At 33.9% G+C, this 26067-nt stretch overlaps 1 protein-coding gene and 1 long non-coding RNA gene across 2 annotated transcripts in view; both read left to right on the top strand.

Annotated features, from left to right (window-relative positions):
* Positions 1–26067, top strand: part of LOC145326023 (inactive dipeptidyl peptidase 10-like) — a 154082-nt gene that overhangs the window by 30078 nt on the left and 97937 nt on the right. The gene's annotated exons all lie outside the window — the stretch shown is intronic.
* LOC145325998 (uncharacterized) lies at positions 4695–8639 on the top strand. The gene is made up of 6 exons (XR_013881726.1): positions 4695–4909; positions 5304–5404; positions 5834–5968; positions 6552–6706; positions 7506–7619; positions 8409–8639. It is a non-coding gene; the product is annotated as an uncharacterized LOC145325998 (long non-coding RNA).

The raw sequence follows: 26067 nt of genomic DNA, 5'->3' as shown, positions 1-26067 counted from the left end.
ATTGGTAGCCGCCGATTCTAGCTTCTAAAAAATAGATGAACTGAAATTTAATTTCCGAATGTGTGCACAGTTTCCTCGGTGTTTCCTCATCCTATCTCAATATTTACTACTAGCTAAAAAAGCTACAAACTTTAAAAAAAAATAAAAATTTGAAAAATTAAAATTTTGAATGTATAATGTATAAATCGTTTATACATTCAAATTTAGATCTTTTTGGAAGTTTGAAGTTTTTAAGCTAGTAGTAAATATTGAGATAGGATGAGGAAAACCGATTATTCAATCTGTTTTTTTTGAACAAGTTTTAAATAATTATTATATTGGACTAGTGGGTATATTCCAATTAAAGCAAAATAAGAATAGAGGGAAATACCCTATACCACTAAAAGACACAACTCATTACCATGCACAGTCACACTGCACAGTTAAGACTTCCAAACAAAGGTCATTTTAATTTAGGAGTTTGTTGTCTACAATAGATTAAAGCCTTATATTAATCAGGTTTTGTCCAAGAAAAGAGTTGACAAAAGTTAATTTTGCGTTTGACGATCCCTGGATAAAATAGTCTGTGTTAAATTTAGCTTGAGCTAAAACTAGAAAGGAAACAGAAATTATATATTTTAACAAATCCATATTTAAGTTAAAAAATGTATTTTCGGTTCCCCCTTTTTAAAAATAATTTTTAAAACAGGTTTTTTCCCTTATGACTAACCCCAACGGAAGGCTCTAACAAAATAGGACCCCTCTTAAAGTGTTTTAAAGACACTTTGTGAAAAGCACCCATTTTTTGTAAGTTAGATTCGCTACAAATAAAAAGTATTTACCAACTTCTTTGGTGTAAGATAATGTGTCCCGTGAGAAAAATAAGCCAGCAAAATTGTCAAATAACAAGGATGACAAAGACCATAAAAAGGAATATATTGGGACTTGTAAGGTTTTTTTTCTGAAGCTTCTGAGACACTTAAACCAGCTACGATTAATTCCTATTAAGTTGGCCCCAATTTGCCAAAGGCCCAGAACAACAGAACGGTGATTAATTTTCTGTTTTGCTATTTCTATTAAGATACACTTAAGATACGATACATGATTTTTCAGTAAAACTCTAAAACAATTTTTTTATAGCGAATATTAACCGGATAAAAAGACATACTGGATATAAAAAAAATTTGAAGACCATAATTTATGATGAAAATTAAGTTTAAATGCTTATTGTTTAAGATTTTTATCTATCAAATTCTGAACATGTAACAAGAAACTAGATTCTTAGAAATTTTTGAAAACAATAACATAATTGTTCAAAACTTAGGAAAGCTGAAAAAGAAACAGGAACAATATGAAATCTACTTATTGGTTGTACTTTTTTGGGATGCCTTATTAACTTCTTTGGTGGCTTTGGGCTATTTTCCTGGCATCTACTGGCATTTCCTGTAGGTTAGGGGCGAAACTACTAATAATAACTACTAATAATTGGGAAGTCTAAATCATAATAGTTTCTAGCATATATGTATTTTTTGACATCACCATTTTCTTAAAATTTATCTTAAAAGTATAATTTTCCCATGCTTTAATATTTTATCTAATTATCTAATTTTTAAAATCAATTCCTAATTTATTTCTATTTTGAGAAATGTGTAAATAGACAGACTTACATAAGTTAATGATAGAGTAGACTTAATATTCAATTCAAAATGCAAACAGATTTTTAAGTATTTATTATATTGGATTAAATGCAGTTTTTGAGTAAATAAGATTATATATATATACTTTATTTAGAAATGGTTAAATATATTAATAATTCAAAACTACTGATTATTTAAGCTGGAAAGTTCTGAAGTAGCAGGATGTCTGTCTGTATATCAGGACACCAAGCAACAGGATGACTGTCTGTTTAATTAATACAATGTATTAATTAACTATGCACTTTGAAGGGGTAGAATATCTGCCTATGCAAACTAGCTAAAGTAGTAGGATGTCTGTAAATAGCTGTATTGGTCTTAATAAAGACTCGAACCCAAACCAGATAATGTTCTGTGTTAGGACTCTCAATATCAACTGACTTAAATATATTTTCTCTTTATTCTTTCTGAGAGCAATTGAAGAGTAATTAAGAGTAACAACTAAAATATGTCTGCAAACTTAAATATATGACATCACAACATAAATATATGACATTTACCCCCTTCTGAAACCATCCAGCTAAGCATGGTTTCACCATCCATCAGGCTGATCCAACAAACTGGGATCAACGTCTTCACTGGGTGAACCTACATCGAAATTAACCCCGGCCTCAAGTCCTTCATCTCCTTCACCCACTGGAGGAGGAGTGTTCAGCGCCCCTCCACCAACCTCAGCCGAGACACCCACTGTTGCCGCCATGACAGCATTACTCGCTGCAGCAGCTACTGGCCCTCCTACAGCAACCATCACAGCATCATTTACAGCCGAGGCAGTATCATTCGCAACAGCCACCTCTGCAGCAACCCCTGACCCATCTGCCGGCATTGCCACCTCCATCTCAACACCACCAGCGACCTGAACATCTCCCGAAACCATCATCACCCCGTTGTTAGCCTCAGCACCGCCAGAAGTCCCAGCCTGTTGCAGCTGCCAATATGCCGCCGCCGGTAAGTCATTGTTTATTCTGCGCCGGATCTCGGACAGCTCGCTAAAAATATTAGACAGGTGCCTTTGCACTTCAGCCTCTTTTTGCGCCATCTCAGAAATAGCCTCTTGAACCTTAGTTCCCTGCCCTGCCAAAACACTTTCTACCTGTTGCCCCACCTGTTGTCCCAACTTGGTTGAACTACTTTCCCAATTATCAGTCACTGCTGTCTGTACACGCTGTACCAGATAAGAAGCCTTTTGCTGTGCAGTAGTAGCCACCATTTGCTGTACCTCCGTATCTACCTTCCTAATGCATTCCATTAGATCCTTCTTATGCGTGGCCAACATGTCTTTAATCCGTTTATGACCGTCAGTCTGCCAAAGTTTCTGTGCAGTGTTCAAACTCTTGACTGATTCTTTTACAGCCTCACGAATTTTTTCCTCAACCATAGGCTTTAAAGTCACAGCAACAGAATTACTGATTCTACCTATATCTTCATCACTGAGCGGCACCAAACCACGTCTGTCATTCTTGCGCTCAGCCTTATTCCTCTCGACTTCAGCACGCAAATCTGGTAACTCCCTCTTCTGTTTAGGCCCAAAAGAATCTGCCCCAGCAGGACGCTTGACCACGCCCCTTCTGGAAGTACCTTCCCCAGCATCATCATAAGCCTTGCTGGCTCCTTTAGTCCTGACCGACCCAGCAGCCTGTTTTGGCACAAACTTACCAAACCTGCGCCGTCCCTCACCAGAACTAGTATCTGCCACCTTTTGTTCAGGCTTGTCCGTTGGAGGCTCAGCCCAACTGTCTAGCTCCGAACCACTCTGTTCACTAGGCAGATGATCCCTGGAATCAAGCTCAACCTCAAGGCCCACGTCGCAACATCGTCCTCATCATCATACCCAGGCTCATACCTGGGCGACTCTACCTCATACTGCCTCCTCCCTTCTCTATCATCTCTTCTATACACAACATGCCGCCGATTAGCTCTACCAGCATCCAGCATCTCAACAGACGGTTCACGCTCCTCCCGCCGTCCAGACGCCCGCTGATACCGCCTCTCGTTTCCATCTCCATTTCCTGATAATAATCAATAATTAAATATTAACATCTTAATATTTTAACATTTTTCATATATAAGACGACATTCAAAACGAAATACTTTACACAAATTATATTTATCAGGGATGCCAAATTTTAATTACTGCCTCCCCGAAGGATAACGCGAAAATTTAACGCAGTTACACAGTTTGCCCAAACAACCAACACACAGCAATCCAACAACCACCCCCGCAGCACCAATCACAGCCATAACAAAATGCTGCCAACTATTAGTCAACCAATCAATCGAGGTATTATACAGATGTACAAACCAATCTTCTGTAACCTCTACAACAAAAGCATGTGAATTAGCAGCCAATTCCGAAAGTTTAGCCTCTTCCACAAACTCCAACACCTGTCCTATCTCTCCCTTATCCAACAGATGCTCAAAATTCAACGGTACCTTCAGCCAACTATCCTCCAGCCGTTTAGTCTGAACCAGCTGCATTCCTGCCCCCTTGTTGCCCAAATATAATCCAGGTTTAACTCTCACAAATACTGGATTTTTCCTGCACTCGACAGCCACCAACAAGGAAACATTTTTAACTAATCTTGTGAACGGTTCTACAGCAACAATTCTATTGTCCATGAACAAAGAAAAATGACCAAGATAACACGGCAAATTCGCTCCTAAAGTCACATTCAACCATCTTTTTTTACACACAGACACAAGTTCCATCTCCCCTAGATGTTGTACCAACAAATTTCCGACTTGTTTGATGTTGGAATGAAACAAATTATTCTCCCAACACCCCTGTTCTGCCTGCAAAATCCTTTCCACCTGATGGTATGAAGAAGTCAGCTGTAATAATAAAGCACCATCCTCCTCCTTTCTACGCATCCAAGGAAAAAAATTCTTTTTAGCTGTTGTAATCCACAAAAATACATCCGGAACGTTGGTATGAAAATAATGCAAATCAGTCAGAAAGTCAGAAAACTCCACTTTTTTCCCCAGTTTCAATCCCAGCGAAAACTGTGGAGAAATCGCCAACCAACTTTGGCCACCCTGATTACTAGCATCATCCGCCATATTAGAAAATGTAAACAAAGTTAAATTTACAATTTCAACAGTCCGAAAATAACTAAAATGACGTCTATCTTCATGTGATTTATTGTGAACTATCACTCGATCAAGCCCAAGCCGCAGATCAGACTCCAGACAATGTGCACCAATGAACTGATCCTCAAGAAAACAACTGTTATCAGGTAACATTGAAATTTGTATATTTTTCAAATAACTTGTAATTTGAACTTCTTGAAAAGTATTAGGCACAAAGGTATTATTTAAATAAATACCATCCCCTCTGCACTGAGGGTCAATTCCATACGTCATCATATCCTCATACAGAATGGTACCATTTATGAAATAAGTCATTGACCGGTCATAAAACGCTACAGGCAACCGTCGTCCATCTATGTCTAACACCCTCTGTTCCTCCATCCTTTTACAATCTTCACTAGAAATTAACTCATCACTACTAACCACAGCTGGTGCCCCTAAATGTATATGGCTATATTTGCCACAATACCAGGTGTGAACCGTTCTGTCGACGTGACATTGTACCGCGGGCAGAAATCTCACTTCTACTTTTTTTAACAGGTGACCACTGATTGTTCCATTAAACTCATGCTGTCCAAACACTGTACATTCTGAAGCCCTCAATTCAGGACCGTCGCCAACACACTCCTTTACTAGCACAGGTATCACGTCAGCCCCACAGGATATTAAACACAATCCCCAAATTAAAAAATATTTACCTGATTTAAATTTATTATTATGACCAGACATTATTAGCTGATAACTGTTCACCAGTCCACCCGCAAATATCAACTGATTTAGCCTTTCATTGTAGAACAACTCTCCACCTACTAGCTTTGTCAGCACATATTTGTTATTAAAATAATCAAATAACAATTCATGAACTCTTATTATAATATATTTTTATAATATATATTTTTTTTTCAAAAATAATTATTATCAGCTCTCCTTTCCCTACTTTTTCCGTCCTCGAGTTCCTATCTGAACATGTACCACAGGACCCCCTACCTGAGATCTTAACCTCCTCCCAGTGTCCCATAAATATTTCGCCACCCGTGATCCACTTTTCTTAATTGTTACTAATCTTTCAGGTGAAGATTGCGGCGGCGCCATAGTCAAAAACGACTGTTCCGATGGAAGCTCAACCTCGTCAAAATTACCCTCAACTACAGGAGCAGGCACCACAGATTCATCTGTCACTCCCACCTCTACTCCTTCACCTACAGGTATATTTTCTCCATTAATATTCCACTCATTTCCATCCCCTGCAACTCTGTCATTATCAACCGCAACCTCACTCTCCTTCTCCTGGATCTCGTCACTCTGTCTTTCCTCTGCCAATTCAAAACCATCATTTTCAGATGACAAATACACAACATCTTCACTCTCTCTCTCCTCTACAGTTTCCCTCTCTACAGGCATATTATCCACCTCCAAAAATATCTCATCGGAAGGGCAAATTTCAGGTAAAGGAAAAACGTTAAAATTAACCTCCTCTCCTAAAACTTCCGTTCGAGCATGAATTTTTCGAATTTTATCTCTAGCCACAACCTGATTTTTCTTGATAGGATTATTCCCAAAAGGTGCCAATTCATACAATGCATCCGAAAATTTCTTAACTACAATAAAAGGCCCCCCATAAAAAGACTGTAATTTCTTGGACACGTCAGTCTTCACAATATTAAAGAAAGCATAACAAACATCTGTCACCCTCAATGCTTCCTTCTGTACTCTGTGTTTATTTTGAACCTCTAAATATAACTTGGATTTTGTAGAAATTCTCTTAATTACATCCTCCATATTTTTCAGAAATTCCAAATACGACCGCGAGGATGAAGATTCAACAGACGGAACTGGTGATAGAAAATCGAGGGGAATACGTGGCTGACGACCGAAAACCAGAAAAAATGGAGAATAGCCAGTTCTAGAACTCTTGGAGCAGTTAATCACTAACGTAGCCAAAGGTAATTTTTTAGCCCAGTCCTTAGTTCCATGATTTTCATCTACTTTCAAAGCAGCATACAAACTCTGATTTTGCCTCTCTACAGGATTCGAATTTGGATTCCTGGGGGGAACTAGGACAGTATCCACCCCCAATCCTTTCATCACCCCTTTAAACACACTGCTTGTAAAATTTGTACCTCTATCCGATCTCAAAGCCCTAAATAAACCATAGGTAGGTACAAAATTTTCCAATATAGCCTTTACAGTTGTTTCAGTTTTAGCATCAACCAACGGACATGTAAAAACATATCTAGAAAATAAGCAAACCATGATTAAGACAAATTTAACCGTCTGTCCCTGATGATAACATGGAGTCCAAGGACCAACTAGGTCCACTGACATATTAGCAAAAACTTCACTACTTTGAACAGAATGAGTTATAGGTGAAACATGTTTAGGATTACTTCCAGCCTTTTTCAAACATGTAATACAACTTCGCATTCTCGATTCCACAAACTTGTTCACGCCAGGCATAAAAAATCTCTCATTTATTTTACGTACTGTCTCCTGCACACCTCTATGTCCAGAACCATATCCACCATGAGCTGAATCAAATATATCATTGTATAAGGAAAGAGGCACTACAGGCCTCTCGACAAAACCCCCTTCGGCCAAAGGCTGTCTGAAAATTACAACCCCCTCTAGCACATACATATGGTCAATAAGATTGTACAATAGTTCTTTTCTGCCCGATAACTCCGCCCTCTCATAAGAAGACAACTGTCTCCTTTCCAATATCCATAACCTTATTTCATTTAGAATCTCGTCCTGCTGAAGACTACGTTGCCAGACAAACTCAACATCCACCTCATCCTCTGCAGAATGTACCTGCATAATGGAATAGATTTGATCCAGAAATGGTGAATCATCCAGGTAAGGATCCAAAATTTTACTATCTGTCTCTCTACACTCCTGACAATCCTTCAGTCGATGTTCCTTACAATCTAACTCAGTTCTCGACAAATAATCTACGTTCACATGCTTAGTCCCCTGTCGATGGATAACTGTAAAGTCAAAACTTTGCAAGAAAGTTATCCATCGATAGGTGACACCATTTATTGATCCTTTAGCCCAACGTTTATAATGCACTAGTGAAATACTGTCTGTCCGAACCAAAAATTCACGAAACCTACAAAAGTGTAAAAAATTCTTTAATGCATATACTAATGCACCTAATTCTCCTTTATAAGAAGGATAATTTTGTTCCCCAGCATTACACTTTTTACTACAGACACCGAACACTCTCTCTACACCATCCTGTTCTTGCGAAATAATCCCTGCAAAATACTGAGAACTATAATCTACGTCCACGATAAAAAGGTTAGGATTATCCCATTGAGGATAGCCTTTACACATCTCAGTCTTGAACATTTCCATAAATTCAGTCCATACTCTATTCAATTCTTCTGTCCACTTTATTATAGTGTCATTCCTGTGACTATCCAACATGCACGACCTCTTGGCATAATCAGCAAAATATCCTCTGTAATAATTGGTAAATCCCAAAAACTTCTGTAACTCCTTCCCTGTTCTAGGCTTGCCCCAATCCTTAATCCGTTCCAAATATGCAGGATTCATTTTCAATCCATTGGCACTAATAATATGCCCCAAATAATGGCATTCTCTAGTCAATAAATCACACTTATCTAAATTCAATTTCAGGTTGACCTGCCTAAGAACTTGAAACAGTGCCTGCAGATGCTCTACATGTTCCTCTGGACTTGATGAAAACACGATCAGATCGTCCAAGTAACTGATACAGAATCCATACATTCCTGGCAGGATAGACAGCACCTTATCCATCAGAGCACAGAACAGGCTGGGTGCATTACACAACCCAAATGGCAATCTGTTAAACAAATACATCCTGTTTGCTGCACTAAAAGCTGTCAACGGTTTAGAATCTTCATCCATAGTCATCGAATGGTAGGCAGCTGTCAAATCAAGAGTACTGAACACTTTGCCAGAACCCAGCTTCGTCAAATTATCAGAAATCAGTGGCAGCGGCCACGCCACCCGCTTAGTCATGTTGTTCAAATTGCGGAAATCGATGACAAACCTCAACTTCGCCTCTGCTCCAGGTGCAGCCTTCTTTTTCACAGCAAAAATAGGACTAGACCAATCCGAGAAACCCACCCCCCTCCTTTATCCCTGGCAAGGTAGGTTTAGATGGAATTTCAGAATTCATTCGTCCGGACAAAATAGGAATTTTCTGTATCTCCGCCACCACCTGTTTCTGTAAACAGGAATTAATAGGAACAGATTCCCCACAAAATTCAAACTTATCCTCATCCAAACAAATATTAATTTTATTCTTTTTCAGGAAATCAGATCCAAGATTCACCAGCCTACTCGTCACCTCAGGTACATAGAATATCTCAGTAAACACAGCTTGAGTTCCAGCAAATCTAAATTTCAACTCGACATATCCAATAATATTAACTTTCTTTAAATCTACTGAATACGCTGATAATTTAGCAGGACAAAACTCAATTCCATGTTTATCAAGAATTTCTCTAGATATTAAAGAATTAAAATTATTTCCTGTATCAATAATTCCTAACTCCTTCACCGTAATATCAGCCCCTGGCACAAAGAAATCTAAATCTGCACAAATAGGCATTTTCGTTATCTTCAAAAACTTCACAATCTCTTGAAAACACTAGTCATTTCTATCCATATATTTTCGAATTAAAATCTCAATGCAGGATTACAAATAATTAGTATATCCATGTTAATTAATTTTAAATTTTAGATATACATCATTCCACTACACAGCAGTCAGCCCTCCATCCGTCACCAGCCGCCAACATACTGTTCAATTTATGAAATCCTGTACATCTTCCAGACTACCAGCATCACACAGCTATACACCAAGTCTTTTCTCATACAAGTAAGTACCTCTCAAAGTTTTAACATTTACTTCAACTTTGCATAGGTACCTATCAAAATATAATATATAGTAAATATATATATATAAATATATATATATATATTGTTTTCATTAACACGATCACACCTTGACTGAAGAATAAGCAAGACAGTAATACTTTATAAAGTTGAGAGCAATTATCTGAATACAAAACAGCAAAATTAACTAATTACACATAGCAAACCCAGAAAAAAAAATCAACTACAGTACTATAACCTATATAATGAATACGAATAAAAGAACGATCTATAAATTTCATCTCAAAATGAAATTTATATATCGAATCAATCATATCCATTACATAGGATATTGCTGAAAATTGTTCCTAGCTATGTCAGCAATCATAGCCTCATACTGTTTCTCATCTCTGCTCTTTTCAGAATCCACAACAGGCCCCACCTGATTGACTGTCTTCTTCAGAAACTGCTCAGGTATTACCCTATTATTAGGCACTCCAGGACCTTCTTTCTTTTCGCTACCCGCTGAGAAAAACCTAGCTTTGGTCTTTCCTATGTGAGAATCAGGAGCTGGCGGCTTACCGTCTCTCTTCTGCCAGCAACTAGCCACTACATGACCTTTTTTCCCACAATACCAACAAATCATAGTTTTAGCCTTCGAATTCAGAGCCCCAATCACGTTCTCAACCTGATCCCAAGGAATATCATCATCCCCTTCAATCCACGCATTATTATCGCCAATCTCAGTCCTGCCCTCCAAATCAGATACATGCACTTCACTGATTACAGGCCTAGCTTTTACCTCCCTAGAATCCTCTAGCTTCAACCCTTCCATAGCCTGAGAATAACAGGACGTTACATTTTCAGGTGAAACGTGTCCAGAACGGGCCCAGCTTATGTAATGCTGACCTCTGCGAATCAAATAAGTCAAGAAAGCACTGTAATCTTCCAGGTAATGCATAGAATCAATGAAATTAGCCATATCTCTAGCTAAATCAGAAAACAGCAAGTTCTTAGCCACATTATTGTAGAAATCACGCCAAGATTGTCTAGAAATTTGACCAGGATGCATAAGCCTAAACAGCCGTAACTTAGCATTGAAGAACACATCCACATTCTGACCACTCTTTTGTTTCAGGGCGTAGAAGAATTCAGTAGCTGATTCTGTATCTGCAAAGGGTATCACCAACCTTCTTATCAACAGGTAATAACCTAAAGCACTTAGGGAAGCATTAGCCTCCGGCGTAATAAGCCTCCCCATCTTCTTCCCTTTGCACTCAAAAATCCTATTGTACAGGACGTCCTTGAAAAGCATAGGATCCTCCAACTTTGCGAACCGAGCAACCCTCCATAAGGATAAGAAATAATCCTCAAAATCAATGTTTCCATCCCAAAATGGAGCATCCCGCACAAAATCACTATCCCACTTGACTCCTCTTACAAGACAAAACTCCTTAAACTGCTCCTCTACAGTCTGTTGGCTTACACTACCGCCGGCCACCTTTTTATAGGCCTTAAGCACTTCAGCCCTTTCCTCAATTAAAGGAAATATATCCAACAATTGATTCTCATATTCGGTCAGACAACTCTCACGAACATTCATCCAATTTCCATTCCCAACCGGACCCAAAAACTCAATCTGCGAAAACTTCAGATGTCCAGGAGCACTTTTCACCCTTTTAGCCTCAAAATTTGTAGAATCCAATTTAGCCTCCACACTCAAACGATTAATGAAAGATGTATTAAACGAATCATCTCCCGTCAATTTGACACTAGCCCCCATACTTGTCTCATACAAAAAACCGCTAATATCCCCATCCGCTGGCAATTGCGCCACCTTTTTCTTAATAGTAGCCAAATCAACATCATAGCCTAACTTCTTATGCTCATCAGAATTCTTGAACTCTTTCACCTTATTCTCCAGCCGTTTATTCGCCGCCGTTAGCTTATCCACCTGACCTTTGACAGTCGTATGCTCCTTTAACATTGCCCTAACATATTTTTTTATGCTTTCAGGCACAACGTCATTCTCCACCTCGCCCAACGCCGACTCCACATTCGCATTGGCACCTGCACCAACATCCTCAGCCACAGCATCATCCTCCTCCCAATTTTCGGGAGTTCCATCATCATCCTGACTGTCAGTCTCCCGAGGACGCTTAGGCGGCCGTCCACGCTTGCCTTCATTTTTACCCCGCTCTCCTTTTTCTCCATCAGCCATATCCGAGCACTAGAACTAGATTCGCCGTGAAATTTAGATCAGAATGAGTTAAAGAATGAAATTCCACAGAAACCTAAAATATAAATCAAGTTAGAAATATAAAAAATAAAACAAAACTGTGAAAAATCCGAGATAAAAAAATCTCAAAAAGTGATTGAATTCAAATTAAACACCACTTCCCCCACCCCTAACTCAGTAGCAGGTCTAAATAACACGTAGCACAATAAGACTGCGCCAAATGTGAAATAGACAGACTTACATAAGTTAATGATAGAGTAGACTTAATATTCAATTCAAAATGCAAACAGATTTTTAAGTATTTATTATATTGGATTAAATGCAGTTTTTGAGTAAATAAGATTATATATATATACTTTATTTAGAAATGGTTAAATATATTAATAATTCAAAACTACTGATTATTTAAGCTGGAAAGTTCTGAAGTAGCAGGATGTCTGTCTGTATATCAGGACACCAAGCAACAGGATGACTGTCTGTTTAATTAATACAATGTATTAATTAACTATGCACTTTGAAGGGGTAGAATATCTGCCTATGCAAACTAGCTAAAGTAGTAGGATGTCTGTAAATAGCTGTATTGGTCTTAATAAAGACTCGAACCCAAACCAGATAATGTTCTGTGTTAGGACTCTCAATATCAACTGACTTAAATATATTTTCTCTTTATTCTTTCTGAGAGCAATTGAAGAGTAATTAAGAGTAACAACTAAAATATGTCTGCAAACTTAAATATATGACATCACAACATAAATATATGACATAAAGGTATTTATCAGGGATTTTAATGGAAAAGAATATTATAAACAAAATTGTTCCTTTTGTAAAGAATAGTTATTTCTCGTATCGCATTTCCGCTTTCCGCGGATATAGAATGTACAATTATAAGATCAAAAAAAATTTTTTTTTAGCCCCGAGGTGCCGACATAGTTTTTTTTCTCGTATTGATGAGAACTGGTTACTATCCACCGGATTCGAATGAATACGAGAATAGTTATTTCTCGCATCGTATTATAAACGACTTTCCGCGGATATATGTAGAATGTACAATTATAAGATTAAAACTAGTTTTTTTAGCCCCGATGTGCCGAAAGCTGGATATAATACGATGCTTTTTTTGTATGGATGAGAACCGGTTCCTATCCACCGGTTTCGAATGAATACGAGAATAGTTATTTCTCGTATCGTATTATAAACGGCTTTCCGCGGATATAGAATGTACAATTATTAGATTAAAACTAGTTTTTTTAGCCCCGAGGTGCCGAAGGCACCGGCTAAAAAAACTGGTTTTAATCTTATGATTGTACATTTCTATATTCGTAGAAAACTGGATATAAAACAATGCTAGACATAGTTTTTTCGTATGGATGAGAACCGGTTCCTATCCACCGGATTCGAATGAATACGAGAAAAATCATTAATTAAAATGTTTTGACGCTTCCAGTTTGAACCTAAGAATCAGAATTTCATAAAAGTATTAAAACCTTTAAAGTTAAATAATGAGAGCAAGTGTTTATAAAAAATTGTGGGTACCTGCTTAATTTACAATCCAATGTCCCCTCCCTCCCTCCCTGGTAGTTAATTACCCTGATATTTATCTAATTAAACATGGAAGTACAAACAAACTTTTATAGGAAATGCACTTGGAACACAAACAAGGATGACAACATCCAGAAACGGGAAGCTCAACAATTTAAATGTATGATCAAAAAACTTTTATACACAGTGATGTTTCAATAATCTTATGGTTCATATCGTCTTAAGAATCAGCATGTAAACAATAAATATCACAATATTTTTTTCAAAAAATCAACATGTTAAAAATGGACAAACGGACTGGTACCTAATTTTTTTTCCAGAAATAGTTGAGACAATCACAACATAGATGGAAAAGTTTCGAAATATTTTATTATATAAAATTACATCCTAATGTTAGAATGATGAAAATTTTAGGATCAAATTGTTTTTCTCTGGTAGGGCTGGGTCATTTAATTAATTAATCTTGATTTGGTTGTATACACTAACTGTGTTCATAGTTTTCCTCCAATAATTTTGATTTTTATAAGAAAGGGGAATTTCTGCTATATTAACTGAGAGTCAATTTATCATCCATTGTCTTATCACTTTATCATGACAAAAACCATTTGGAGTATTTCCATAAACAAATTACCCAAAGTTTTTAATCCAACGAATGAAAGAGAATACTTTTAAAACTGTGAGTACCAGTTGAATTTTCGCTCCAATGTCCTTTCCCTTCCTGGATATTGCCAGGGATCTAAAGGGATAAGACAATGGCCGATAAATTGGTTAATATCCCCAACGATGATACACAAAAGTACACCTTTTGTAGATTACAATTAGTAGCTGAAACGTTTGGACTCTCATTTTAATGAAACAACTAATCAAATTTAATAAAAGTCGCCAATTTTGTTACAGCTACGTTGCCATTTAACTTTGGGGACTAGTGTAATAAACAGCCCAATGTCCTCTACCTTCCTGGGTATTGCAGTTATTTTTATTGTGATCTACAAAAACCACATTTTAGAACGTTAAAAAACAGTTTTCTAATAAACCTTTCAAGTACAAAAAACAACTTAGTAAATCCATTTCAGTTGACGCATTTTTAAGGGTTTAAATATAAACAAATATTTTTAGATAGGATAAGTCCAATTGAAAAGTTGCGTGATTATTTTTGCAAGTTTTTACTAAAAATATATTATTGTATTAAATTCAAAGTTTTACTGTTTGTTACTCTTTTTTAAAGTAGCGAAGCTACATAATAATTTATCCGTATGTTTGCCTGTCCCTAAAAAACTTTTTGAGGGGGAAATTTGATTTTCTCAGCTCACATTCAAGATAAATGGCCGAAATATCGTGTCAAAATCACATTATTATGGAACATTGTAATAATATCCATAGCTATTATTACCTTATATTTTAACACTAGCGGCTTGTTTCATATACTCAAAAGCGAGAGAAAAATAGCTTAAAACCATCCCACGATTTAAAATAAGATAGCATAAAACCATCCCAGCACCTATGTGAAGCTAACCTGAAATGAAGAACCCAATGGGTTCAGTAATTATTGAGATCTTAAGCTTCAGACAAAAAAACCTTACTACTTTATATAGGTAATAAAATTATATATGTTGTTATTATTGATTTTGGAAGATAATATTTTACATGCTACTTTTTGGCATGTATTAGACTAAATATTACCAATTTCCTATAGATTTCAAGTTGGGTTTAGTTCTTTATCCCTTTAATAACTATCAAGCTAGTATTATTATTTTCTTAAAACAAAAAAAAATCTAGAAATTAACAACCAAAGCTTATCAAGAAAATGCCATTGATTACTAAATATAATACTTTTCGTAAAAGTATATTCATAATTTTACAGATGAAATGGTGTATTATTTTCATATACTCTGATAAAGTGATGTCGCAGCTGGCTAAAATAACCATCCACTTTCCCCTCCAACTGGAGGACCCTACTAGCAATCGATGAAAAAATTTCTCCTGTCAATATATCCTACATCCATTTTCAGTTGTATTGTAAAGTAAGGGTGTGAGGGTTTAAAAAACCCTCATTATACAAAGAAAATTTGTTTCTTCTATAATCAGGAAGGGAGGGGACATTTGACTGTAAATCACACTGGTACCCAAAGTTTTATTAGCTCTTTTTCTTATTCGTAGGCTCAAAAACTATTGAAATTTAGTTGGTTTCTTTGCAACTAGTAGTGTCCAAACATTTCAACCAATAATTTAAAACTAATTTTATTTGTCTTATCCCTTAAGATCCATGGTGGTATTAATAGTTACAGGTGATTGTAAATTTTTATTACGTCTGCAGTCTTATACAACCAAGTGTAAGGGGATATGCTAATGGAAGATTTTTTTTTACCGCCCCCACTAGGTTACTATGATTGGATGTTTAAGTTTTTTAGTTAAGGTCTATTTTGTACAGAACATATTTTTCTCTCGAGTCTCACGAACTTTTTAAAAAAAGTCCTTGTACTTGTGAAACTTTAAACCTAAAATATCTACGAGTACGAAGTATAGAATGAAGGATTTTTATAGATTCTCTATAACAAAATGTTTATTTGATATTTTTACTATACTACAGTCTCCTGTTCTATTCATATTAGATATTGTAAATACATACATACATATTGCAAGATGGTAACGAAAGTTTTATAAACTTGCTTTTTCTTTGATTATCTAAAATATAATTGTTATTAACTTTGATTGGTTGGTTTAACTAGCACAACTTTAATCTACAGAAAGGGTAACTTTTACCATTATCCTATTAAAACAAAGATGACAAAGAATATTGACTTAGATTCTTTGCTTATTAGATAGTGAATAGTTGTCCTAGGAATTACCATTTTCAACACATCGTGTTACTATTTGGGTAAGCCTCATATTGTGTTCAACTCTTAATAGAGCAATCATTTGCCCCAAAAGAAACTTTTATATATATATATATAAAATAACGTCTTCAATCATAATTATGTATAACATATTTTGATTTGCTTCTTATCAATATAGATAATAAACAAATATTCTGATTTCAGCAGCTTCAAATTTATGCAAAAAAAGTAGGAAAAGTGGGGTAAAATAAAGTATAGTATTAAATATTTTCTCTGAATGAAAATTAAATATTTCAAATATTTTAGAGGATTTGTTGTTTTTTCCGTCTCGTTGAAATAATTAACATTTACATGTTTTTTTTTATATTTATTCCTTATAAACTAAATTACAATTGTTATAGTAAACTATACTGAATTATTGAAGTTAAAGTTACTTTAGTTGGTATACATTATTCTTTTAAGTTTGTACCTTTTCATAAATATAAAAACTCATATTTATCAACTGCTTTGATAAGGTCTAACTGCTCAAAATTACCTAAAGTGAAAATTTTATTGCCTTATATTTTTATGCTAGACACATGCAATTTAGAAAAATAGTCTCTTGTTTTGATGTGTCAAAATTAGAATATAAAATCAGTCTACGCAGCCTATTTTAAAATGCAGCTTTTCTTGTATTTATTACGCATCCCTTTTTAAAGTGTTGGGATAGTTTTAGGCTATTTAACTGCCCTTCTTCCCTTAGATGCTAGGGACACAGTCGTGTGTTACAATGATTATCATGAAAGGCTTCAAAACGATAGAACAACTCTAACACACCTAATTCAATGATTTAACTTATTTATACAAGTATATACCTTAAATTTTTTGTTTGTACGTAATTGTTCTTGTTGAACAATCAACAATTGTCTGGAATTACTGCATCTAAGCAAGGATATTAGACATTATTTTCAAAAAAAATTTGGGATCATGGAAAGAAAACAAAGTCATTTCTAAATTAGGACAGAAGTCACCTTCCTAGGAAGGACATAAGTAGCCTTCCTTAAGTAAGAATTTGTTAGATGAAGGGCATAACATGCCTCCCTTAACAAAGATTTTGCAAGATTGAGGACATAAGTAGCCTCCCTTCACCTCACAAAACCTAGCTTTTTGATCCTTCACATAGCAAAATCTTGCATAAAATTGGTTTTTGGTCCATCACATAGCAAAATATTAGAAAACTTAGCTTTTCTGTCCTTCACATAGCTAATTCTTGCAAAACATAGCAAATTCTTGCAAAACATAGCAAATTCTTACAAAACATAGCAAATTCTTGCAAAACATAGCAAATTCTTACAAAACATAGCAAATTCTTGCAAAACATAGCAAATTCTTACAAAACATAGCAAATTCTTGCAAAACATAGCAAATTCTTACAAAACATAGCAAATTCTTGCAAAACATAGCAAATTCTTACAAAAAATAGCAAATTCTTGCAAAACATAGCAAATTCTTACAAAACATAGCAAATTCTTGCAAAACATCGCAAATTCTTGGAAAACTTAGCTTTTTGTCCTTCACATAGCAAATTCTTGCAAAACATAGCAAATTCTTGGAAAACTTAGCTTTTCTGTCCTTCACATAGCAAATTCTTGCAAAACATTGCAAATTCTTACAAAACATAGCAAATTCTTGCAAAACATAGCAAATTCTTACAAAACATAGCAAATTCTTGCAAAACATAGCAAATTCTTACAAAACATAGCAAATTCTTGCAAAACATAGCAAATTCTTACAAAACATAGCAAATTCTTGCAAAACATAGCAAATTCTTACAAAACATAGCAAATTCTTACAAAACTTAGCTTTTCTGTCCTTCACATAGCAAATTCTTGCAAAACATAGCAAATTATTGCAAAACATAGCAAATTCTTGCAAAATATAGCAAATTCTTGCAAAACATAGCAAATTCTAGGAAAACTTAGCTTTTTTGTCCTTCACATAGCAAATTCTTGCAAAACATAGCAAATTCTTGGAAAACTTAGCTTTTCTGTCCTTCACATAGCTAATTCTTGCAAAACATAGCAAATTCTTACAAAACATAGCAAATTCTTGCAAAACATAGCAAATTCTTACAAAACATAGCAAATTCTTGCAAAACATAGCAAATTCTTACAAAACATAGCAAATTCTTGGATAACTTAGCTTTTCTGTCCTTCACATAGCTAATTCTTGCAAAACATAGCAAATTCTTACAAAACATAGCAAATTCTTACAAAATATAGCAAATTTGGCTAATTTACTAAGGATTCAAACCATTTCCCAAATCTTACAGTCGGTACCAAGGACACCAGGTCACCGTATCTCAAGAACCGGTGGTCGGATCGCGCTGAAAATTTGTTTTTGAGTTTAGGACCCTTATTGCAAGAATTTGCTATGTTTTGCAAGAATTTGCTACGTTTTGTAAGAATTTGCTATGTTTTGTAAGAATTTGCTATGTTTTGCAAGAATTTGCTATGTTTTGTAAGAATTTGCTATGTTTTGCAAGAATTTGCTATGTTTTGTAAGAATTTGCTATGTTTTGCAAGAATTTGCTATGTTTTGTAAGAATTTGCAATGTTTTGCAAGAATTTGCTATGTTTTGTAAGAATTTGCTATGTTTTGCAAGAATTAGCTATGTGAAGGACAGAAAAGCTAAGTTTTCTAAGAATTTGCTATGTTTTGTAAGAATTTGCTATGTTTTGCAAGAATTTGCTATGTTTTGTAAGAATTTGCTATGTTTTGCAAGAATTTGCTATGTTTTGTAAGAATTTGCTATGTTTTGCAAGAGTTAGCTATGTGAAGGACAGAAAAGCTAAGTTTTCCAAGAATTTGCTATGTTTTGCAAGAATTTGCTATGTTTTTCAAGAATTTGCTATGTTTAGTAAGAATTTGCTATGTTTTGCAAGAATTTGCTATGTTTTGTAAGAATTTGCAATGTTTTGCAAGAATTTGCTATGTTTTGTAAGAATTAGCTATGTGAAGAACAGAAAAGTTAAGTTTTCCAAGAATTTGCTATGTTTTGCAAGAATTTGCTATGTTTTGCAAGAATTTGCTATGTTTTGCAAGAATTTGCTATGTTTTGCAAGAATTTGCTATGTTTTGTAAGAATTTACTATGTTTTGCAAGAATTAGCTATGTGAAGGACAGAAAAGCTAAGTTTTCCAAGAATTTGCTATGTTTTGTAAGAATTTGCTATGTTTTGCAAGATGAAGGACATAAGCAGCCTTCCTTATGTAAGAATTTGTCAGACAAAGGACATAAGTCACCTCCCTTAAGTTAGATTTTGTTAGATGAAGGACATAAGTAGCCTTCCTTAGATCAATTTCCAGTGACTTCTGTCCTAATTAGGAATGACTTTGTTTTCTTTCCATGATCCAAAATTTGTTTTAAAAAAAATGAGATTAAAACATGGATTATAACATCCATAAAAGCGTAGCTTTAATCAAGCGACAGAACAAACATATATTAACACTTGTAGAATATCAGAAAATATTAATTTGTACAGTTTTGTTTAAGGACATACCTACATTTTAAAGACCTGATTATAGAGATGCTTAGTTAGTATTAGCTAGTAAGAAATATAACAATTTAAAATTGATTCTGGACTCAAAATGAATAATAATAATCCTTATTCCCATTCGTGACTAGAATTACATTTCTACACCTAAATAGATTCATTTGGTTTAAAAATAACTTTTCTTTTACAACACTTTCTATTTATAAATGGACAATTTATTATTTGTGACTAATCAATTCCTATTATATAAAACTAGCGGATTCGCTAGTTTTAAAGTTTTTTTTAACTAAATCTAAAAATTCTTCTGTATATTAAAAAGTTTGGGTTATAAAGTTTGAGCACTACTACTATTAGCAAGATTTATTTTTTTAGGCCAACGAATTAGAGATCTAGTTAATAAAAATAAGAACATTTTACAATCATTTGTTCCCTCCCTCGCTGGATATAATTATGAATTTATTTAGTAACAATTACAAAGGGGAAATAAAAACGAGGAAAATTTGAATATTTAGTTCAAGGTTGGATAATAGATTTAATTAGAATTATGAACCCGTTCTTCTAAGGGTTTATATGTTAATGTACATCTTTTAAAATATGTTCTGTTTTTGGTTAATCAAGTAAGTCTAAAACAGTAATAATATTCAGATCTGAGGTGGATTCTTTAAAAAAATTGTTTTCGTGAAAAATCCTCCAAAATCACATAAAAAATCTACAAAAATTAAATAAAAATCTTATGTTAACAATTCTTCTATGATTTTGTTTAATTTTTGTAGATTTTTAATGTGACTTTGGTGGATTTTTCACGAAAACAATTTTGCCCCACTAAGCGATTAGTGGGGCAAATTTTTTTTAAGAATCCACCTCTGGTACATGCGCAAGGACGGTGTAGGGGGTGTCAAAACCCCCAAAATAAGACATTTTGGAGCACTGCCTTTTAACCCCCTTAACCCACTGAATGTTCACGACCCTCTGGTTATTCGCTATGTACGCCACTCATTTAGATCCTTCATATATGTGTGTGTGTCTGTGTGTATCGGAGGATCTCGCAGACGGCAAGTAGTATTTTAAATACCCTAGTTAGATTTGGCCTAGGTCAATGTAAATTCTTGTTATTCATTCTAATATTTATGAAACCATTTAGACTTTTTTATTTTGTCATGTTGTAAAAAAAAATTACGGGGAGAAAGGGGAAATTAGTCTGAAAATTACATAGGTACCCAAAGTTTTATAACCAAGTTATCTTTGTTGGCTCATAAACTTTGGGCACTTTTATTAAATTTCGATTGGTTGGTTTCTTATATACTATTAGTAATCAAATTGTTTAACCAATACCTAATTTTTTTTACAAGAGGTAATTTGTGATTCATTACTGTAAATCTATTAATCGTCTATTGTCTTATCCCTTTAGATCCCTGTTTATTTTGTAAGGTTGTTATAAAATCAGCATGAAATAAATTCATTATAAACTTTATTTACAGCTTTAAACTTTTGGAATAAAATATTTTATCTTTTTGATTAAAAAATATTAATTTCTTTGTGTAACGTACATTTTAATATCTTGATTTGAGACAATTTTACACAAATGTCAAATATTAAAATAAAACCCACAATAGTTATTTCTCGTCATCGTATTAAAACAGCTTTCCGCGGATATAGAATGTACAATTATAAGATTAAAACCAGTTTTTTTTAGCCCCGAGGTGCTGAAGGCACATGCTAAAAATACTGGTTTTAATCTTATGATTATACATTTTTATATTCGTAGAAAGCTGGATATAATACGATGCTAGACATAGTTTTTTCGTATGGATGAGAACCGGTTCCTATCCACCGGATTCGAATGAATACGAGAAAATTAGTACCAGCGTTCTTAGAGCAGGCCTTTGGCCCCTCGGGTCTAAAAATATTTATTTAATCTAATAATTTTTTGTTATCCACGTAAAGCTGTCTATAATACAATGCGATAAATAACTATTATTTATCAGGAATAAGGAATAGGTTTGCTTGGATCTATATGAATTGTCAGGATTATAAAAATGCAGTTTTATCATGATCAGACAATTATCCATTATGTCTCAGAATCCAACAGACGTAACTGTTATTATTGTTCTTTCGTTGTATGACGTTCAAACCTTAATTATAGAAAAGCAAAGCTTTTAAAACTGCATATACAAAAGTCTAGAATTTCTAATATAGGATTTTTGTGTCGCAAGATGACGCTACCATATGGTTGGTCGAGGATTTAGAGGCTGTTAGAGGACAGGTAGCGACATCTAACATAAATTTTGAGCATTTAAAACAATTATATATTGAGATAAAAATCGCGCAACCTTTCATATTAAAAATAATAATATTAAGCCAATTATTTTTAGGAGAGAGAGGACATTGGACTGTAAATTATACTGGTACCCAAAGTTTTATAACGAAATTATCTTATTTATTTGTAAAAAAATTTATTTGTAAAAGTATTTTTATTAAATCTTGATATGTTGTTACAAAATTTCCCTCCAATAATTTTATTTTATAGAGATTTACTAGAGAAAAAAAAAATATTATGATATCAGTGGCAGGTTTTAGGCTATAAAAAATTATTTCTCTTGTCAATGATATCTACATAATAATTTATAAAAAAAAATATTGTATCCTTAATTATGGAATCTCATAAATATAAAACTTTTATAACAAAGTAAAAGAATGTCTGTCTGTCTCTACGGGGGGCAAATGGAGAGGTCGTCAATTTTACGATGTGTTGCCCCCCAACGACAGCTGAAAAACACATATTGGTTTCGTGATTTTTTCCAAATTAATTTCATTGTTGGTATACGCTGATGCTTACCTTTTTAAATAACCAAAATCTTTAAAAAATCCACCCTTTTTTCTTCTTCCTTTTTTAACAAAAATAAAATATTTTGTTTGTATCTTTTTGTACAAATAGACAGACAGACAGAGTTATGGGCGCAGCTGCTAGTAACCTAGGCCTAATAAAGCATTTTATGCAATTGGAAAACTTTAACCAAATCATTTTAATCAGGGATGGAGGGAACTTTAAACTCTAAATTACATTGATAACTCAAAATTGTATAAACATGTTATATTATTTGTTGGCTCAAAAACTCTCTGTAACTTTATAGAATTTTCATAGTTTGGTTCGAAACTTTTCAACCAATAAACTTAATCTACAGAATCTTTGTTTGGAATGAATATAAATTCCTGGTCCATTGTCTTATCCCTGTATTTAACCCTTACAGACCTTACCCTTGATCTTTCCGAGGGCAAAGTCCACCCCCTACATTTGCAACCCCCCACCCCCTCAAAAAAAGTGCGATAAATACCATAACTACACGGAAAGATACTCCCATATATCTCCGGGATAATTGAAGGCCAAAGTGGGGTAGCAACTATTCTTACCGGAGGGTCAATATGAGAATTTACGAGGGTTGGGAGAGTGTGGAGGTGAGTGGGGGGGGGGGGGGATCTAACGGAAGCTGCACGGCTCTGAGGTCATACCTCTTTGCGTAGCTAGTGTACTACTACTTACTTTTACCGGAGAAATAATAATAGGCCCACAAAGTTTCCGTTAGTTTTTTGGAAAAGCCACTGAGAGAACATGGCTTAATGTTGCTATTTTTTTGTGATATTTTAAACTTATTTTATTATTATGTTGGTAGTTCTTGAAAGAATTGATTTATAGTTGTAAAACTTTATGTATTTTATTACTGTGTATTATTCGATAATTTATTTTAAAGTGTTTTAAAGTTTAAGAATATTGTTCTCTTATTCGTCTGCTCAAAAATTTATTCTAAAGCAGTAAAGCCATTTTCTTTTAGAGGGATTTTTTTACATTGCCAACCCCTATGTTGATTGAAATAATTGCCTTTTATTCAATCGAGTTGTATATAGAGTATATAATTGTTTCAAAGAAATTAATATAGCTTTTAACACCAATGTAGAAGTTTATACTATTTTATAAACTTCTTACAAAGTTTTTAAATATTTAATAATAAATCGGGAGGGGTGGAGAGAGGGGGTTAAGGGGCGATTTCTTGTTGAGGTTCAATCCCTTTACATAGTTAAAAACTTTCAAGATATATTGAAGACATCCTGTTACTTTTATATCAATCATATTTTTAATTTTCATTCTTTTTTTCTCATGTTCAAGTTTTGTTCTCCCCATAACGAGTCTAACTGTTAACGGAAAAGTAATAAAACAATTGAAAACAGCTTTCATACCTGCCATACCAAGGATATCGTATAAAAGTTGAAAAATAAGTTTCTTTAAAAATATTTGGAAAAATAATATATTCTGTCTCAATAAGATTCGCTTTTACAATTTTTTTACGTGTTAGATAATTAATTAAAATTGTCTTTATTTAATTTTTAAAACAGTCAGAAGAAAAAGAGATACCCCCCATCCCATCGAGGGAGGGGGCATTGCACAGTAAATTACACAGGTCTCTAAAGTTTTATCAAAATGTTTTCTTATTCGTTGGATCAAAAATTTGGGTACTCTTTTCTTCCATTGTCTTTCCCTAAAGATGCCTTCATTTTCCTTGCTTTTGATATTTAATCCATGAATATAATAGTTGTCAGTCTTATCATTTCTTTGGAAAACTTTATTGTTTTCTCTCAGGGATATAGGGGATAAGACATGGATAGAAAACCATCCATGAAGAAAATTTGGCTGTTTACCATTTAGGACCTATCAAGAAATGAACCCCTACCCCTGTCAAAGCCCACATTATGTCAAAAATGTTCCATGTGACGTCATAAAAATGAGGGAATATCCATCTCTTTTTAGAAGTTTTCTTCCCACTTCTCCTCTCATATCGCTCATTTTTATGACGTCACATGGAACATTTTTGATACAATTTGGGCTTTGTCCCTATCCCCTATTTATAAACTATTTTAAAATAAGGGAAGGGGATAGTATGCCTAACCCCGTGTGGGGCCCCAAATTGGCGGGTTTACCCAGTACCCTTTAAAACCTAACCTGACCTAAAATTTAAAATAAAAAAATACATTCTCCCTTATCTTTAATCTTTTGAATTCTTTCAAAAAAGTGAGAGGAAGGTTTCCTTAAAAATATTTAAAATCAAGATTCAATCTTTTAAGGAATGAGATACAAGATTATACCTATATGATACAGGAATCTTTTTTGCAAGATTTTTAATTGATAGAATGGTGTTTTTATTAAAAATTTACATACATAAAATACCAGAAAAAATTATTTATTAAAGACTTTCCTAATATCCATGATTTTCTTTTCCTTAGGCAAAAACTTTATTTATTTTTAATAGCTTAGCTTTTGCTGTCAGTTTTGAGGATATACATTTAGATTCTCAATTAAAAATAAGAAATTAACAAAACAAAAAGAAAAACGAAACTTGAGTTACAACTCTTTAAATATTTAACATTATTTTGTAGTTTGATCAAAATATTTCGTATAAAACTATCCCAAAAATGCTTGAAAAAACAAACTTACATTTTAAAACTTGATTATGGAGATGCTCCGCTTATAACTTGGTGCCTTGTTGTCTTAGGAATCATAATTCCAAAAATCAGATGAATATGATAAATTTATAATAAAAAAGTTGTTTCAAAAATTAAATTCGATAGGACAATTCTAACATGTCTAAATGAACGATAAAAACTATCCTTTACGAACAGTCATGAAGACCTACTCTAAATGTAGAAAAGTTTTTTTTAAATAGACAAAAATGGATAAAATATTCTTTATTTCTATCCCTATCTTGTAAGTTTTATGATGTGGAATAATTCCTTTTAATCTAAAACCTACATTTCATAATGTTGGAGTTTAAAACTTTGTAATAAAAACGTGTAATAAAAAAGTATGTAATAAAAACTTCAATAACAAAAATCACGAAACCTTTTAAAATGTATATTGTATTATGGTTTTTTGAAGCATTAAGCTAATAAGAAAACACGTTAAAATCTAAAATTCGATTTAGTACCCCAAAAAATATTAAGTCTTTAAAAAACTTGGTTAAAATATGAAGAATGTTGACTTAATTAATCACTAAAAAATCCAACCTTTTATCTTGAACAGAAGTTGAGAAAATCACAAAAACTTGAAAAACTAGGAATCGATCTAGCACCCTGGTATCTTAATAAAAATAGGTGGAATTATGTATAAAGTAAAATTTCAACTGTCTATCTTGTATAGGGATTGAAAAAATAATGAAAACTTAAAAATCTAGGAATCGATCTAGCACCCCAACCAATACAGGCATCTAAATAAAACTTAATCGAAATATGTAAAATATA

The sequence above is a fragment of the Acartia tonsa genome, chromosome 1 (genome assembly GCF_053477335.1).
Source record: "Acartia tonsa isolate MP-2025a chromosome 1, ASM5347733v1, whole genome shotgun sequence".
In the NCBI taxonomy this organism is placed as follows: Eukaryota; Metazoa; Arthropoda; class Copepoda; order Calanoida; family Acartiidae; genus Acartia; species Acartia tonsa.
The sequence above is the reverse complement of the archived record's forward strand: the minus strand, read 5'-3'. Positions and strand labels throughout refer to the sequence as shown.